The sequence below is a fragment of the Diceros bicornis genome, chromosome 25 (assembly GCF_020826845.1).
Source record: "Diceros bicornis minor isolate mBicDic1 chromosome 25, mDicBic1.mat.cur, whole genome shotgun sequence".
Lineage (NCBI taxonomy): Eukaryota > Metazoa > Chordata > Mammalia > Perissodactyla > Rhinocerotidae > Diceros > Diceros bicornis.
In genome coordinates, this window is record NC_080764.1 from 21,162,236 (window position 1) to 21,181,580 (window position 19,345).

Genomic DNA, 19,345 nt, shown 5'->3' on the forward strand with positions numbered 1-19,345 from the left:
AAATGAGAAGATGATCTCCAAGGTCCCTTCCGGTGAAAACAGTCTATGATTCCAGTTAGCATATAAAATAATTGAGGAAGCCTGGAAGGCCCAGTATCAAAACGTTACCAGAGGCTACCTCAGGGGAATGGGATTAGGGCAGGGGCAGAGAGACAAAAGAAAACAATTGGAGAAGACTTCCAGTGGGGCAAAAATACAAAGGCAGAAGGGATTTTTAAGTGAAGTATTAAACAAGAAAATTTCCAGTTAGCATATAAAATAATACATAAAATCTGCAAAGCCATATATCAAAACATTACTAGTAGTCAGAGTCTAAGCAAAAGCAGAGAGAGTGAAGGGACTTGGGAGAGTCAACAGTGTGATTGTTTTGTTTCCCCCCTCTCTCCTGTCCTTGTTGGAAAAGCCCCTGGTAGAGCCATTAGAGGCCACTCAGTTCCATCTAACTCCTCTTTGTCCTCTGGGGCCAAACCCTCCATGCCCAGTGATGGGGGAAGGAGATGTGGGACAGAGTTGGCTGGCAACCTGCTCTGCAGCCTCCGGTGCAATACATCTGATTTTCTGGCACGATGTGAAGAAAGCTAAGCTTGTCTTGCACCCCACACTGACAGTGCTACTTTCCCTGGAGATTTCAGCATCATCACTGTGGCTTCTTACCTTATCTTGGTTTTCTTTGTCACCATCAGCTTCGGGGTCTACAAGTCTGTCATCTAAGCTATACAGAAGTCAGAAGAAGGCCATGCAATACAACTCTTTTCGGAAGTTTTTCATAATTATGAGAGTGACTCCGTCAACAGGGTCCCAAAACTCATCATGTGTCTGTTTCTGGTGGAAGATCCGTCTGTCTTTATGTGGTTGATGACCTATGTTGGTGCAGTTCCAATGGAACTGCCCTTCTGATCTTTGCCAAACTGTAAATTTTCAGTGTCCCAATGAAAAACACAAACCCCAAATTGATTACTACGTTTTGTCGTGGGGATCAGAACAAGTCAGTTATTGAAGCACCTAAGCAAAATCCTCTGGCATTCCAAAGAAAAAAGTAGAATAAGCACATGGAAATCAACAATTCAACAGTTACTAAATCACCATTCAAGAGGTATAACATTACCCTTGTACCGTGAAGGACTATGTCCACTGTTCACTTACAAACTTTTTTAATCTGATGTTTTCTCACCTTCTTTCTCTTTACTCTCAGTAGCAATCTCCAGAATATGTTAGATTGAAAAGGAATTGATATCTTCGAAACTAAAAGAATAAGGAAAGATTCCAATTAGTAGGCTATCAGAATGTCTAAGGATGGTGAAGCTTTTGCCTATAGTTTGAAAAGGCAAAGGATGAAGATAAACATGGAAATGAAAGATAAAACACACCTCTCCAGTTCTTCTAATACCCAAGTATTGATTTTAAACCAATTTCCCACCATAATATTGCCCTTATTTCAGGAATTATGATTACCTTACAAAAAAATTATTTGAGGGCAGAAGTGGAATAATGGCTATCTTGTTAACTTTGACATAATCCTTGGATTATTTTTACTCTCCTCTGATCTCATCTGCCTATTCTATAATGTGAGCAGTTACTACTATTATCATCTCTCTTCTGCTACCCCACTGGTCAAAATAACTTTCAACTCAGGGCTGGCCCAGTGGCATAGTGGTTAAGTTTGCGTGCTGAAGCACAGCGGCCCAGGGTTCACAGGTTCGGATCCCGGGTGCGGACCTACACACTGCTCATTAAGCCATGCTGTGGTGGTGTCTCATATATAAAATAGAGGAGGATGGGCACAGATGGTAGCTCAGGGACAATCTTCCTCAGCAAAAAAAAAAAAATAATAATAACTTTCAATTCTATTAATAACTCACAGGTAATACTCATAGGTGAATCTTAAAGTACCATCTGATAAACGAGATCAGAAACAGAAAGTTGGCTCACTGACGTCACCACCACTCCCTTCCCTACGTCCCCTTAGGAAATAAAAAGCTCCACGATTTGGGAAGGTAGTTTCTGTTTTATTTCCTCTGGACATTGAGTTCTGAGCTTGAGTATGAGAAAGGTGCTTCCTACCTTCTTTCCTACCTACCTCAAGCTTAACAGACAAGGCTGTGCTGTTCTCATGAAATTAAATGTCTATAATTTCTATAAAAATATTGGTGGTTGCATGTGGGTAAATGGACATGCGAGCAGTTCACTGAAAGTTGTTTGAGTGGGATATGTTAATAAGTAACTATAGTAAGGTGATTCATAATTTGGAAAAGGGCCTAAATATGATTAATAGAGAAGAATTTTTGGATGCTATAAAGGATAGCATCCAAAAAGGATGATAAAGGAAAAATACCTACAAAGTGAGATTTATGTTCTGCTACATTTTAAAACCACTTAAAAATGGTTTAAATGCTATCCCCATGAACTGCAGGGAAAGAGGGCTTACATTAGGCCCAATTATTGCCTCCTTGTCACCAAAACTCACTTGATAGGGTCAGTGCCTCAGGTGGTCTGCATTGTAATTGAGCAATCTCCCCAATAATGTGTCTCTAATGTTTTTATGGAATTAAAAAAAATACCATAAAAAGATGTAGAGAAATGGTGGAGTAAGTTTAACAAAATAAGTAAATATCTTATTCACAGCCTCTTTGAGTTGATGATGCTCTTATGCCTAGTTTAAAACTTCATTACCTTGGAAGCCCAAAAGACGAGTATAAATAAAAAAGACAGGGTCAGCTTTCTGGTCCACACCAACATAATTCTGAGTCCAAGACATCGTTTGTGGCTGATTAAAAGGAGATGGAATTTAAAAATATTAATCCCTCAGCTTATCAAGTCCAGAACAACAACAATTAAATAAATGTTCTGATAACACTAAAAGGAAAAATATCATGAAGCCCATGTAGCTGAGCTCTGTCCTTATCTCACTTTGTTTTCCTTTTCACGGGGTCACAGAACCCACAGAGGCAGAAACGAATGGGTTTTGTATAACCCTGGCCTTCTCCTAGAGCCTAATTATTTGTTCTCAGAAACTCAAACCACTTCACTATACCCAAGCAGGCCAGAAAGTTTGCAGGTAGAGCTGAGCCAAAGAGTCTGGTTTGGTTATATGAGCCAAAACACGAGTCGACCCATTTGAGCTGACTAGACACATAGGCAAAAGAAAATACAAAAATTTATATATGTGTGTGTGTACATGTTGGTCTGTGTCATGTTTGTGCAAATGGTCATTGGGGCTGACTGGGAATAATGACAGAGTATTTTCACTGGCTTGTCTTTTCCTTGGCTCATCTTTACGGTTGGAGGCAGAACAGCAGTGCTAGATCCTGACTGATTTTAATTTGCCTACCTCATTTCTTGACAAGCAGAAATAGAAATTGTAGTACTCTTTGTTATTTCTGCAGCTGATAAAACTCTTTAAAAGGTTCCCCATCTCCGCTAAAGCATCCCTCTTCTAAACCCCAATATGCTCCCAAGATTCTGTGTAGCATTTGAGGTAAGAAAGTTATTATTCATTTATTCAAAAAATATTTGACCTTCCATTTACATAAAACTGTTCTAGGGACTGTAAAAAATAAAATAAGCAAATAAATGGTGATGGACGGCAACTAGATTTTTGGTGGTGAGCATTATGCAGTCTATACAGAAGTCAAAATATTAAGATGTACACCTGAAATTTGTATGTTATACACCAATGTTACCTCAATAAAAATTCTTTTTAAATAAATATTTTTTTAAAAAAGATAAGAAATAAGTGTTGGAGAGGATGTGGAGAAAAGGGAACTCTCGTACGCTGCTGGTAGGAATGTAAGTTGGCTGCAGCTGCTGTGAAAAACAGTATGGAGATTCCTCAAAAAAATTAAGAATAGAACTACCATATGATCCAGCTATTCCACTTCTGGGTATTTATCCAAAGAATATGAAAACATTAATTAGAAAAGATACATACACCCCTATGTTCATTGCAGCATTACTTATAATAGCTGAGACATGGAAACAACCTAAGTGCACAACAATGGATGAATGGATAAAAAAGATGTGGTATATATATAATGGACTACTACTCAGCCACAAAAAAGATGAGATCTTGCCATTTGTGACAACATGGGTGGCCCTTGAGGGTATTATGCTAAGCAAAATAAGTCAGACAAAGACAATTACCATACGACTTCACTCATATGTGGAAGACAAACAAACACATAGACACAGAGACAGATTGGTGGTTACCAGAGGGGAAGGGGAGTGGCGGGAGGATAAAGGGGGCATTTGTACAGTGATGGATGGAAACTAGACTTTTGGTAGTGAACACAATGTAGTCAATACGGAAGTCAAAATATAACGATGTACACCTGCAAAAAAAATAATGCCTTATATTTTGAAAAATAAATAAAATAAGCAAATAAAAAAAAACAAAGCATAACACAAAAGTTTTAAAACTAACTGTAGGATAAGAAAATGTTTGTTAATAAGGCAATGTTCCCTTTAAAAAAGCACAATACAAATCTCTTTCACTTATATAGCTCTAGATATAGGTATAGGTATAAATGAATAGATATAGATGAGAGCTATAGATAAATAACTCTCCCTCCTACATAAAGATATTCTTTCTGCATCCCATTTAGAAGTTTTTGCACGTGCAGTTCTGGCCCTGGACAAAATAGTGGCCTTTACTCGGGGCTTCCTGACACTCTTGTAGCTTTTCTCTTCTTTCAGGATCCATTTCTCTCATGATTACCCTGGCTGACAAGGGTCCTCTACTGTGCCCCCTCACTCAACAGTCTACTATGGTCCTTGCAAATTCCCTTTCTTTCCAACTTCACTTTCCAAAGTGTGCAGCTCTCTGAAGATAGCTATTCAGATGCACTAATTTTGCTAGATTAACAGCCAGCAGCATGGTGTGCTAGTTATAAGCATTGATTGGTCCCGGACTGAGTTAGCCAGTTGTGTGGAATCCTGGCTCAAATACTTACCTGTTCTGTGATCTTGAACAGCTTACTTCACGTCTCAGTTTCATTTTAGGTAAGATTGGATAAAGGGGGATGGTGGCTAATATGTATTTCATCTAATCTGTGACGCCTTCTACTGTCAGTTTCACCATGATTTTACATGCCACTAGGAAAGAAACGAATGTTCTAAATTATGCTTGTAAGACATCATTGATTGTCATATACATCCCAATTCCAGAGTGTTAAAATGTGGGAAAAATGTACATCTTACAAGTGATTAAATACAATAGTATCAACCTAAGATTATTCTCAGTATTAAGTAAGATAACCAAGGTAGAGTGCTTAGTGCAATGCCAGGCAAAAATTAAGCCACTAAATGTCAGCTTATATTATTAATGTGTTTCTCCTGCCAGATAATATACTTCCTCTTAACAAGGGTTCTTTAAACACAATGTCTTTACATGCAAAGAATCACTGAAGGCAGCGTATGGTGGCTTAGAGCCAATGGAAACATATCTTACGTGTGGCTTTGATTTTTTGATGCTCTCATTCAGATTACACACCTTGAAAGTTATTTGTAGGGTTGCTTCTACTCGAAACCTAGTGACACGAATCTGGGATCAGAACTTTTAACACAGTTGAGGTAGATTCATCCCTACATTAAATAATCAAGGTTTTCAATGGGCTTTCATAATTAGCCGAAGCTTAACCCATTTCACTCCTCTCCAAAAACATCACTTTCCAGGCTTGCCAGCTTTCTTATGCTCTTTAAAACTCAAAGTTTATTCAAAGCACCTACGGTTATCCATCCTCAGTATTCTACTTCTGTCGTCTGATGTGTTGAGGGCAAAAAAAAAATGTACAAAGACAAAACAGGAAAGAACACCTTTTCACCACCAGAAAACATAGTTATCTTTCAGATGAGTGACATTACAGAACAAGAATATTTTAGCAAGCACTTGGAATGACATAAATGCCCTATATTTAGAAATCTAATCTTATCACCTTTATGTTAAATTCAACACAGAAAATCCACATATGACACTCATCCAGAAGTCAGATGTGATATACATAACAAATGTAACACCCATAGAATATGCTGTAACGCATCATTCTTTTATACGTCTTCGGTTTAGTCTGCACCTTGATAACTTGTTTATGCCAGCATGCCTGTCTGCTAAGCAGTATACTGACGATGTTGATGTGATTTTCTAATGATTTGACTGCTAGTGCAACAGCTGACAACATGTTGCCACAATTGCATAACTTCATAAAAGCATTCATCTCAATCTTGCCAAAAATCTAGATGATGTCTACTTATAACCAATCAACCATCTTCAGTGAGTCAGTCTTTTTTGCATCTCTTGCATGAACAATATGCTATGATCTCAATTCGTTAATGAGATTGACTAAAACCCTTTATATACATTTGCCAAAGACAGGTGGATGGATTACTTTAGACCAAGACCCATGTTACACTCACTAACGTCTACCTTCTCAGGCAGAACTTGGAAATAGCACATACCAGAAGACAGTTATTCCAATTTGCAACCCCAAGGATGGAATCGTACTCATCCTACACTCAGCACTTCCCTCTACTATACTATCCTTTTCATGTATCCATGTAGAGTATTTGTTTACACTCCAGGATCTCCTATTAAACAATATACTTCCTTGAAGACAGAAATTATACCTTATTCATCTTGGTACATTCTTTTACCCATTCTTCTTCCTCTCCACAATGCTTCATACCTGTGGAAGCTTAAAATTTGTTAAATTAAATGATATGTCTCCAATATTCTACAAATTGACTGTACTTCAAAAAAGATACACTCACTAGTCTACATAAGTTCTTGAAAACAAAGGTCTGGAAATACTTGACAATGAATTTACTTTTTTTTTTTTATTTTATTTATTTATTTTCTTCACCCCAAAGCCCCAGTAGATAGTTGTATGTCATAGCTGCACATCCTTCTAGTTGCTGTATGTGGGACACAGCCTCAGCATGGCCGGAGAAGCGGTGCATCGGTGCGTGCCCGGGATCCGAACCCAGGCCGCCAGCAGTGGAGCGCGCACACTTAACCCCTAAGCCACGGGGCCAGCCCTGAATTTGCTTTTAAGCTTCTCCTGGAAGCAGAGCCTTGGGTAGAGAAGAGAACATACCAAGTAGAACTATAACTAATTCATCACAAACAGCTTTCATTAACTCAAAGATTTCTTATTTATACCCAGCTATTGGAGATTGGAACAGTCCTCTAAAAGGATTGTAAATTTTCCAAGATAAGGTGGTTCTAGGAATGCTACTCGGATATCCCCTACACCATCAGTCCTCTAAGGAGATAGCTATGTCCTCAAGAAACTGTGGAGCAGTTTGCTCCTTGCTGGTAAGATTCAAGTCAATCAACCAAATTAGAGAAATGCCCTATAAATCAACACTGGGATCAAGGAACTGGAAGGGACCTTAGATATCATCCAGTGATTCTAGTAAATGAGGAATTTAAGCCCCAGATTTAGCTATATGGCTTGACCAAGTTCAGGAAACTTATCAGAAGTAGAAACATGGAGAATCCAGGTATCTGAATTCTTAAAAATATTTTTATTGGGCTGAATTTTTAATCCAGATCTGACCAAGACACAAAGTTATTGTTAAATTTCTATCCAGGGCGTGTTATATATGGCAAAAATAATACACAGAATAACATCGATCCAGGGTCAAATGGTAGGCTTTGCACAGAACCCTACTCAGAGTAACACTTTCCAAGGAGACATATCCCCAAATGTTGCACTAGTTGTTCTGATCCTACTTTAAAACATGTCTTGACTCCCTCTTCTCTCCAGCACCACGGCTTTCATCCTGGCCTCTCTCGCCTTCCGTGGGTCACTGAAATGAGCTCTGAACTGCTCTCCCTGCTTTCAGCCTCTCAAGCATTCCAGTCCACTTTCCCTCAGCCGTCAAGTTATCCAACAAAAAGCTGGCTGTTTACATCACCTTTTGCTTTAAAACCTGCATAAAATCCAAACACGAAGGGGCTGTCAAAGTCTGGCTTCTCACCCCCTGACATCTGAGAATACGCACTTTGAACTTGTCACCCTTTTCTGAATACCTGACTTCCTACCTTAGCACATGATAGTCCCCAAACTAGAATGATCTTCTGCCACCCTTACCCCCTAGTCGCCCCAACACTATTCTTCACCTGCAAACTCTTATGGCCAGTTCGTGTGTCAACTTTCTTCACAGAGCTTTCTCAGTTCCTCCATGGAAAGTTAGTTGCTCCATTCTAACAAAGCTGTCTGGCTTAAAGGAAACAAGAGGGCATTGGAAGGTGTTAAAAAGGAGGGTGACAGTAATCAGATTTGTGGATTTAAAAAATCATCCTGGCTGCTATGAGGAGCAAGAGCAGACGCAGAGGGACCAGTTGGAAAGTTGTTGAGGTAGTCCTGTTAGCGATACCAGAGGTGCAAGTGGCTTCAACTAGGGTGGACAGTGGATATGGAGAGAAGCATGGTCATAAGACTTGGTGATGGATTAGAAGAGAGGAATGAAGAGAAAAGGGGTATCAAAAATGACCCCCAAAGTTCCTAGCATGAACAACTGGGTAGTGTGTCATATCATTTGCTGAAATAGAGAACACAGGAAGAGGATCTGATTGTTTATATTTTGTTTTGTTTTTGCAGTTGGTGGAGGTGGGGTAGATCATGAGTTAGTTTTAGATGTTGAAGTTGGGGCCGGCCCCGTGGCTTAGCGGTTAAGTGCGCGAGCTCCGCTACTGGCGGCCGGGGTTCGGATCCCGGGCGCGCACCAACGCACCGCTTCTCTGGCCATGCTGAGGCTGTGTCCCACATACAGCAACTAGAAGGATGTGCAGCTATGACATACAACTATCTACTGGGGCTTTGGGGGGAAAAAAAAAGGAGGAGGATTGGCAATAGATGTTAGCTCAGAGCCGGTCTCCCTCAGCAAAAAGAGGAGGATTAGCATGGATGTTAGCTCAGGGCTGATCTTCCTCACAAAAAAAAATAATAATAAATAAATAAATAGATGTTGAAGTTGAAGTGCCTATTTGATACCCCAAGTAGAATTATTAATATATGGGAGTTAGGGACCAAGGTCTATATTTTAGATCTAATTCTGGAAGGTATTGACATATACATGGCAATTCTATGTGAGAGAGATTGAATCTGCCCAGGAAGAGCACATGGAGTGAGTAAAGGAGATGAACTCATCTTGCTACTGTTCTTTTTTCTCCTTTCTTCCCAAGACAAATTTTTTAAAGAGTTTATATGTACCTGCTGCCTCTACTTTAATACCACCACTCCCTCCATATTACTCACACAATTTGGTTCTGCTCTTCCTGCTCTATGAACATTATTCTTAATTGGCTCCAAAGACTCCTACTTGTAAAAATCAATGGCTTTTTCCATTCCCTGTTCTCCATAGCCTCTCTGAAGTGTGAGATAATGCCAATCACTACCATTCTTAAAACTCTTTACTTTTTTGACTTCTGTCATTCCGCCATATTCTGATTCTTTTCTCTGCTTTTTTTTCTGTCTCCTTCACTGTCTTCTCTCCACCTTTCATCACCTAAGTGTGAGTATGTCCTACAGCTCATATCTCAGACATTTCTTCTTCCATTCCTAAGCCTTTTGGGGAGCTTATCTACCTCCCCAACTTCAACTCTTCAACTATTACATACAGATGATCCCCAAATCTTTATTACTAGTCATGACCTTTTACTTTCTCTCTCTCTCTCATAAAATTGAGTCCTGCATTAAAGGACATGCCATCACCTCAAGAGCAATTCACCTAAAACAAAACCTATTTTCTCCTCCTAACCCCAACCTAATTGATTTTCCAGATTTCTCACTTATGATAAAGCTTTGTGACCATTTTCCCTGATACCCAGGTCCCAAATCATACATTAAACCAAAAGATGTCATTTTAAGTAGTCCCTCACTTCCCACATCTAATAATCTCAAAGTTATATTGATTCCTCTTCCTCTTCCTAATGTTTTTTCTTTCCATTACTGTAGCCACCACTGTACTCTAGACATTTATCATCTTTTTTTAGGCAAGTGAAAAAGTTTTCTGATCAATTGTTCTGTCTTCAGCCACTCTCTTTTTCATCTATCCTACTGTGTTATCTTCCTAAACCATTACTTCACTCTTTCATCCCCCAGCGCAAAAACTTAGAATAGCTCCTTTATCCTGTAACTATGGGATAAAGCCTAGACTCGTTTGCTTAGTCTCTCAAAATCTGGTTTTATCCTACCACTCAACTCTAATTCGCACTACTCTCCTACATCAACTCTCTGTCCCTCATACAATTTGTGCATTTTCCAGTCTCTGATGCATTGATCCCTCACATCTGAAACAACTTGTTTATTCTTCTCCAAATCCTTATACTCTTCAATGGCCAACACAAATCACACATCCTCCGTGAATCCTCTGACCATCTCCATCTGGAAATTATTATTTCCTTGTTTGGAACTGACTGTTTCTGCCACTTAGAAAGCATTTAACACTCAAGTTTATTTCATTTCCTCAACCATTGGTTCACTCTTTAAGTACAGGACTCTACACAGGGTATTTATTGATTGTCTATTAACAGCTTTGATAAATATTCAGAATCAAATTGTTAAATTCCAAGTTATTAAAGAATGTTATACTTCTACAGTTCCACTGTTATCTATAATCATTATGGCATTATTATTAGTTCAGAAAATAGTTCTGAGAAATCTTCAAATTTTGGAAAGTTAACTAGATGTATTTATATTCTAAGAAACAGACTTGCTGCCTGTAGTTCTAAAGTACAAACATAAAGAAGGAAAGGAATTAGATACTGATGTCATTAAACCATAATATTTAAAACAATATTTTAACAGAAAAACAAAAGGAAAAATTTCAAATTACACCAAATATCATTAACCACAGTTCATTGGCTTGTGACTCATATTAGATTTCATGTGAATTAGTTTAAATTTCACAGTAACATGATTCCATGTAATAGCAGAGACAATCACTCATAAGGATGGTGAATGGTTGGTATAATCCAACTTAAATCACTAACTAAATATATTTCCAGTTAAGAGAACCAGCCAGTTTGATAAGAATATCGATACTTTGGGGGAATATTTATGCTATTTGCTAACTGGAACCTTGTCAGTTCATTCATTTCTATTATAGGGAAAATCTAAGCCTCTACCTAAATAAGAAAATGCATACTTTATTAAATTCTCAGTATCTCTGAGTGCTCTGAGGCCCCAAATCTGTCTAAAATCCTTTGAGATTGTGTGCTTCAGAACTTCTGCAGGGCTTTGTGATTCTTTGCCCCTCCAGGCTGTCTTCCACATCTGCAGAGCCTGAGGCTTGACTTCATTTTGCTCTGCAGTATTTGATAAGTGAACAACTGTAAACAAGGTGAGATACTCTATTGGGTACGTTTAGAAATCAACTGAAGTTTTCTAAATTATTTCAGAATGAATCCTTTCTGTTTTTGTTTTTGTTCTAAGATGTTTTCATTGTTGATTATAGACTGGTCCATAAGATCTTTGAGGACAATTTTTTTCCTATGTTGTATACCCCTGCCTGGAATATATTCTCCTGTGCCAGATATAATGAAGCCACTCAAGAAACAGTCATTAAATTGAATTCTTATCCCTGGAACAAATAAATGGTATCCAAGGAGGATAGGGTCTAAATTATTGGGCTCTCTTTGAAGTGGAAAATGTGTTTCAGAAGTCAACTAGGTAAAGAGCTACAGTTGTTCTCCTGGGATGACTTTTGAAATGAAAGCTGACCACAAGGGAGATCACTATGACAGGCCTTAACCCTGTTGGATTTAATCACCTATGAAAGATCTTTCCCTGTTGTGCACATCAGGAGGCTTATAAATTGGATGCAGGCAACTCAATCACTTGCAAAAGTCAGCTCTCTCCAAAGGAATTGGAAAGAATGGTTTCATAATTCCTATAGTAAGAGGAGCTGCCACAGTAAAATAGCAGCAATTGGGGTTAGGTAGGCCCCCTTTCCCATGCAGATTCCCCAGTAAGTGTTTTTGTTTCTTGGTTTTGTTAAAATAAGATCCAAGTTATGGTTTCATAATTTCCCCGTCACTCGCCCTGAAATGAAGTTACTACAGCCCTTAAACTGGAATGACTCCACTCGCTGCATAGCAAACCTTTGTCCAAGATTCAAACCAAACTGAATGTTTGAGGGTTTGGGTTGTTTTGAGTTTTCTAAACTTCAAGCTTAAATTTTCATGAACCTTATTGCACTTCCTGATCTTTTCTGGGAGAGAGAGTGGAAAAACTGACCTCTTTGGTGCCAGTGTTAGAAGCGGCCCTCCAAGTGTTGTAACTAACTGCACGGAGAGAAGCTAGGCCTAGATACAAATCTAGTGAGACGGTCAATTCTGAAACTAATTTCTAAAATTCTCTCTGAAGGCTTCTCTTACACTCTCTTCTTCTAATATCTATCACATAATTAAAACATTTAGTATCAAAACTGGAGTGCAACGTTCCTAAAAACTATAGCATAATGAAAAAAGCAAGCCAGCAATTTTAGTTCAGAATTGAAATGGATTGCTATTACCTATCATAACAATAACTGAGCATTAAACAAACATAGCAACATCCTCAATGCCGTCTTGGAAAAGGAACTGGATGAAAGAGAGGGGTATGCCCAGATTTAAGCCTTTGGACTTGGAAGATTCATTGAAATCTATAGATCCATGAAAACAGAGTGGAATTGTATGAGGAAAAGTAGTTGTGCAAGAAGTAAAGGAAGTAGCAGAAATAAGACTTCATGGCAGACCCATTTGGCATGGTGAAGACAGTGTAAGCCATGGATCAGACATACAATCAAGAACTGTGTCATTCTCAATAAGTGTACTGCAGTATATTCCTGGCTTGGGTGGATGCCAGCTCAGAGACCAGCTCTATCAGTGAGAGCTTCAGAATTCCATATTGATGGTCCATGTCAAGAGAGAATTTCAAGGAAGACTGACCCATCAAAATCAAGGATGAAAAGTACACTGTAACCACAGCATCACCAGCACTGTCTCATTTTTCATCACTATGATGGATAAGTTGCTCATACAGAAATCCACACTATGGCAAAATATGAAGTCAAATGCATCTAAAGTTGCTTGGCATGAACTTTTGCTTAATAAACAAACACCATATTGACCTAGCCAGAGCCTCTCTTAGGAATCATAAAGGGAGTCATTTGCAAGCAAGCCAAATTCTGAATGAGATTCTCCACAAGCCCTGCTGAACATCCTTATCTCGGAACCTAGGCCTCCTCACTTCTCCCGATAGAACCCACATAACCAAGCATAACCTGGACATTTCTCTACACAGCTTAAATAAGGCAAGGCTGGTGCATCAGATTCAGATTCCTAATCTCCCTCCCACCATCAATATTTGGACATAAAAAATATTTTTATTCAAATCTTCATAAATATTATCTTGAACAGTCATAGCTACTCTCTGAAGGGGAGCATGTTCAAACAAAACTGACCACAGGGCAATCATCAGGTGTGGGGAGTTCTAGGGTCATGACAAAAGGGAAACTGCTAGTCGCAGACAAAACAGGAATGTTAAAAATCAAGGAAGTAGATCAAATTATGCCTTGGTGCAGGGGGAGTGTAGTCTCAATGTGCAGCTGTGGAATCAGTGAGAATCAGCAACTGGATGGCCAGGGATAAAATAAACTATGTGAGTTATGAATCTTTTTTTTTTAAAAGCTATTCCTCCATATAAGCATACCTCCCAGATGGATCCTGATGTAATTAAAGCAGTAGGAATTAGTTGTTTTGTTTTTACTTCATTATTTTTCTTTAACAAAGTTTAATACAGAAAATTCAGAATACAGATAAGCACAAAGAAAAGTAAATATATGTCTTTTAACTACCTATAATCCTACTACCCCAAAATAACACTGTTGATATTTTAGTGTATAATCCTTGAGGCACACATACATATACACAAATAAACAAATATATGTTTAGTGCTTTTAAAAGGTATCCTAAAATGGTTTTTTAACTTTTTTTCATTAAATAACATATTAAAAACATCTTTCCATGTACAAAAATATATACCTACATCATCATTCTTAGTGACCACATAGTATGGCTGTACCATAACTTGTTTTGCCAATTCCCTATTTATAGTCACTTAAACAGTTTCTAATTTTTCAAAAAACATTTTTGTATATACCTCTTGGCACATTTTCTGATTATTCCCTTTAGAAAGAATTTCTAGATGTGGAATTACTTGGTAAAAGATACATATTTTGGTACAGATTTTCAAATTACCTCCCAGAAATGTTATATCAATATATACTTCCACTAGCAGCATATGAGAGTCCTTATTTACCCACATCTTCACCAATCTTAGCTTTTATCATTACTCTAAATCATTGCCAACCTATTTGGAAAATTATAGGAACTTACTGGAGTCTAACTTGCATTTCTTTATTAGTGGGACGATTGTTTTTTGCAGTTCTTTTGTTGCTTTGCCACACAGAGATCAGATTCGAATATTTACAAGGTATAAATATATTCTCTAATAGTATACCTTTAGGATTATATAGAGGTCTTTTCTTACCATAAGATTATCTAACCATTTTCTTACGTTTTCTTCTAGTCCTTTTATAGTTTGTATTTTCATAATTTAAACAGTTACTTATATCTGGACTGCATTTTCCTATAAGAACTAACAGAGGTCTAACTTGACTTTTTTACCCAAATGGTTAGCCCATTTTCTCAACACCAGTTGAATAAACAAATTTTCCTCATTGGTTTGAATGCAGTCTTTAGCTTATACAAAATTCTGATAAATATTTGGGTATACTTCTGAGGTTTCCATTAAATTCATTTATGTATCTATTCCTGGTTCTGTATGTACCATGCTATTTTGACTATTATAGCTTTTAAAAAAATAGAATTTATTATCTGGAGGTAAGGCCCTAGTCAGAACTCTTTTCCTCAAAATGTATAGGCTATTTTCTCAGGTGATCATGTTTTTTAAAAAATATGGTTTTAATCATAACTATGTTAAGGTTTTTAATAATCTGGGGAGAATTGATTTTTATTTTTTTGCTGAGGAAGATTCGCCCCGAGCTAACATCTGTTGCCAATCCTCTTCTCTTTTTGCTTGAGGAAGATTAGCCCTGAGCTAACATCTGTGCCAATGTTCCTCTATTTTTTTGTATTTGGGACACCTCCACAGCGTGGCTGGTGAGTGGAGTAGGTCCACACCCGGGATCCAAACCTGCGAACCTGGGCTGCCACAGCGGAGCACACGGAACTTGAACCACTCGGCCATGGGGCCAGGCCCAAGAATTGATATTTTTATGAGCCCTCTCTCCATTTATTCATGTCTTCTCTTAAATTTCTCAGTAAAATTTTTGTCTTTTATTCAAGTCTAAGTTTATCAGTCTTTTGTTTTAAGTCTTTTAAAAGTTTTTTAAAAAGTATTCTTTAGGTAGAATATATCTTTCAGGTATTGTATTTTATCACTCTGAAAAATGGAGTCTTATTCTCTATAGAGCTATTCCCAGTATATAGAAGTCTCAGGGGTCCTCAAGACCACCCTCAAGCTTGATGATTCACTAGGACTCATAGGACTCAGAAGTTGTTATACTCATGGTTATGGTTTATTACAGTGAAAGAATAGAGAGTAGAAGTAGCAAAAAGAAAGAGCATACTGGGCACAGTCCAGAGGAAACCAGGCTCAAGCTTTAAGATGTCCCCTCCCAATGGAGTCACATGGCACACACTTAATTCCTCCGGTAACAATGTGTGACAACATATGCAAAGTGTTGCCGACCAGAGAAGTTCTCCCAAGCTTGCGAGTCCAGAGTTTTTCACTGAGGGGCATTGATGTAGACATACAACACTTGTATGGCAGACCTCAGTTACCCAAGCTCCAGACGCCAAAAAGAAAGCAGATGTTCACCCTACATCACGTTGTTAGCATAAACTATCCGGACAAACTGGTACAGCATAGCTCAAGGCCTCAGGCATGAAAAAACATTCTTATTAGACAGAAAATTCCAAGAGCTCAGTTCTCAGTAACCAGCCAAAGGCCAGTCCTGAAAGCGGACCTTTATTGGGAATGTGCAGGGTTTGAGCAAACCCAAGCCTGCTGAGTTAACCCTTTCCTGCATAATAGGAGAGCTAATGATTTTGTATATTGACACTGGCCCCAGCCATTATCCTGAACATATTTGTTTCCAATTCTTTTTTGTTGACTTTTGTACTCTCTTTAGCTAGACACTCATGTCATCTGTGAACAATGGCAATTTTGTCTCCTCCACTCTGGTAAATACCAGAATATATTTTGTTTCTTGTTATTACTGCATTTGTTGGAATATCCAGAACAATGATGAATAATAGTGAAAACAATGGGCATCAAGTCTTGTTCCTGACAATAGTGGAAATGTTTCAATGTTAATTATTATACTGGTGTTGGTTTCTGATGTATGTTCTTTTTCATGTTATTCCTAATTTATTAAATAAAAATTTTATGAACAGTTGTGGAATTTACTCAAATGCTTTTGGGCATCAGTCAAGATAATCATATCTAAGATACTCAAGGAAATAAAATGTGAACTATGAATTTTATATCCAGCAAAACAGATCTTCAATGATAAAGAGTACAGTTGATTAACAACATGCAAAAACTCAGGGACTATTGTTCCCATGAGCCCTTACTAAGGAATCTACCAGAGAATTAGCTCCAAACAACCAAAATGACTAGAGAGACATCAACATAAGTCTAGTAATGGTCATTAAATACATAGTTACTTGTAAAACTAACACTAAATGTGTGTTAAAAGGACAGAAGACAGTGTGCAACGGTTACATGCTCAGATAATGGTCAAGTCTTGTACAACTACAAAAAATGGAGCATATGCAAAAAAACACATCTTTTTAAAACTCTTCTCAGTACAATAATACACCACATAATGATGTTTCTGTCAATGACAGACCACATATACAACAGTAGTCCTACAAGATTAGTACCATATAGCCTCGGTGTGTAGTAGGCTATACCATCTAGGTTTGTGTAAGTACACTATGATGTTTGCACAACAATGAAATCGCTTAATGATGCATTTCTCATAACGTGTCCCTATCATTAAGTGACGCATGACTGTAATTATATTGGCAGTGGAAGTATTAGTAGTAGATTAATATCTTAAGATTGTTATGTATGTAATTTAAGGTAAAATAAATGAGTAATTATGAGATATTCTAATATTCTCTGTGTCCTTCAGTGATAGGGCGCGGGGAGGAGGAGATAGAGATATAATACAGAAGAGATTAAGTTAAAAATTCCTATAATTGCATTTGAACTGAAAGCATCAGCGTGAATTCATGAGACATTTAATATATATTGTTTTTATTTGCTCTATCCACTTAGGCTTAGAAAAAATGACCAACCTAGTAGCAATGAGTATCTTTGCTACCCAGATTGTGGCACTAAAACCCCAATTCTCATTTCAAGCCTTCTTGAAGAAATGACAAATTCCAGGTCTAGGGAAAGAAATGGACAAGATGAACCGGGAACTTCCTGTCATACCAGATAGCAAGAAAGCTATCAAAGACTCAGGAGCCCACCTAAAGATGCTCCCATTGGCCAAAGATGGGACAATTTGAGCTCCAAGTTGGGTAATGATCTCAATTGATTGAAACACAGCAAATATGTTTAAATCCATGAGTTCATATTGATACTTAGAGAAAAGAAAGTAAATGATCACCTTTTGAGGATGAGAGAGAACCTATTCATTTTTGTGAACACTCTAAATAAAGGAAAAGAATCAAGCATTTATCTTGGATTTCTTATATACACTGTACCACTGGGTAAGAAAATACTAGATAAGGGGAAGCATCTCGTATAAAAGTATTCCAAATAATAAATGAAAAAAATTATAGAATTAGAATGTCACCATTTTTTTTTTTTTTTTTTTTTTTTGGTGAGGAGATCAGCCCTGTGCTAACATCCGCCAATCCTCCTCTTTTTTTTTTTTTTGCTGAGGAAGACGGCCCTGGGCTAACATCTGTGCCCATCTTCCTCCACTTTATATGGGACGCCGCCACAGCATGGCTTGCCAAGCAGTGCGTCGGTGCGCGCCCAGGATCCGAACTGGCGAACCCCAGGCCGCCGCAGCGGAGCGCGCGCACTTAACCGCTTGCGCCACCGGGCCAGCCCCTAGAATGTCACCATTTTTGAATCCCCAATTCAGCATCCACACTTGATAATAACACAAATAATTGTGTGCCTCTTGATTTAAAAAAAAAATACCTCACTTATACTCTTGCCAAGGGATCAAACATGAGTCTTATTAACTCTCTGGATCCTACTACCAATTTGCATGAAATAAGGAGGGCAAATAAATATGATGAACTTCACCATGAGTACATAGTCAGCAAAATCCTGACTGTGGGAAATTCTACAAGTCAAATATCTTGGGTTAATCAACAAATAAATTGTAAGAAAAAGAAAAAGATGGAGGGGAAACCTACATATTAAAAAAGACTTAGAAGACACATCACTATTTTATTTTAATGTGCAAGAATAAATTATGGTGTCTAGGTATGTACACTTGAGTGTTCAAAGTACATAGAAATTCAAAAAACTAGTTACTATAAAAATAACAATAGTGGTTACTTTGGGGAGGTAGCTGAGAGGTTGAGATTGAGACTGGGCATGCAGGGGCTTGTGAGGTGTATGGAAAAGTTCTATTGCTTTTCCTGGGTGTTGGTTATTTTATCTTATAACTCATTAAGCTATACATTTGTGGGGTTTCTTTTTTCTGTATTTGTGTGTTACCTTACAATAAAATGGCAAAAAATTTCCACTAAACATTTGCTATTTGCGTATATTTTATTGGTCGAATATGAATTGCCTTATTAAATAGGTCCTTAGCAAATGCTACTGTCATATTTTAAAATGAGAAAACTGAACTATATGAGGAAATAATTCCAGCTTGCATGATGATGTCTTTCATCAAATGGCACTAATCATTCACACTCGTATAACGTTATCCTGGATTAAGAAGGAAGCCACATGATGGACTTCCACTGATGAAAGATAGGTCTATTGATTCATTTCAGTAACATTTATTGGGTACCTACTATGTGCTTTTCTTTCTTTCCTGAATGACTGATACTTCAGGTCACTGGAAATATTTGACTAGCTATGGTCAAACAAAATTTACCAAAAATACTTCATTATCGTAACCAGTTTTTTCTTTATAAAAGTAGAAAGTGTATTTTTCTAGCTTTCCATACAGCTACATTTAAGCCACATTCATGAAAGCTGACTCATCAGCAATTTCACACTATTAAAACAGCAGAGTTTTTCCACCTGCCCACTGTTCACCAATAATAACAGTTGCTAGGCAGTGA

The 19,345-nt window shown here is 37.8% G+C and overlaps 1 pseudogene; it reads left to right on the forward strand.

The window, feature by feature from the left end:
• The first annotated feature begins 484 nt into the window (after positions 1-484).
• On the forward strand, positions 485-17,593 carry LOC131421890 (reticulon-3-like; annotated as a pseudogene).
• Positions 17,594-19,345: the final 1,752 nt, after the last annotated feature.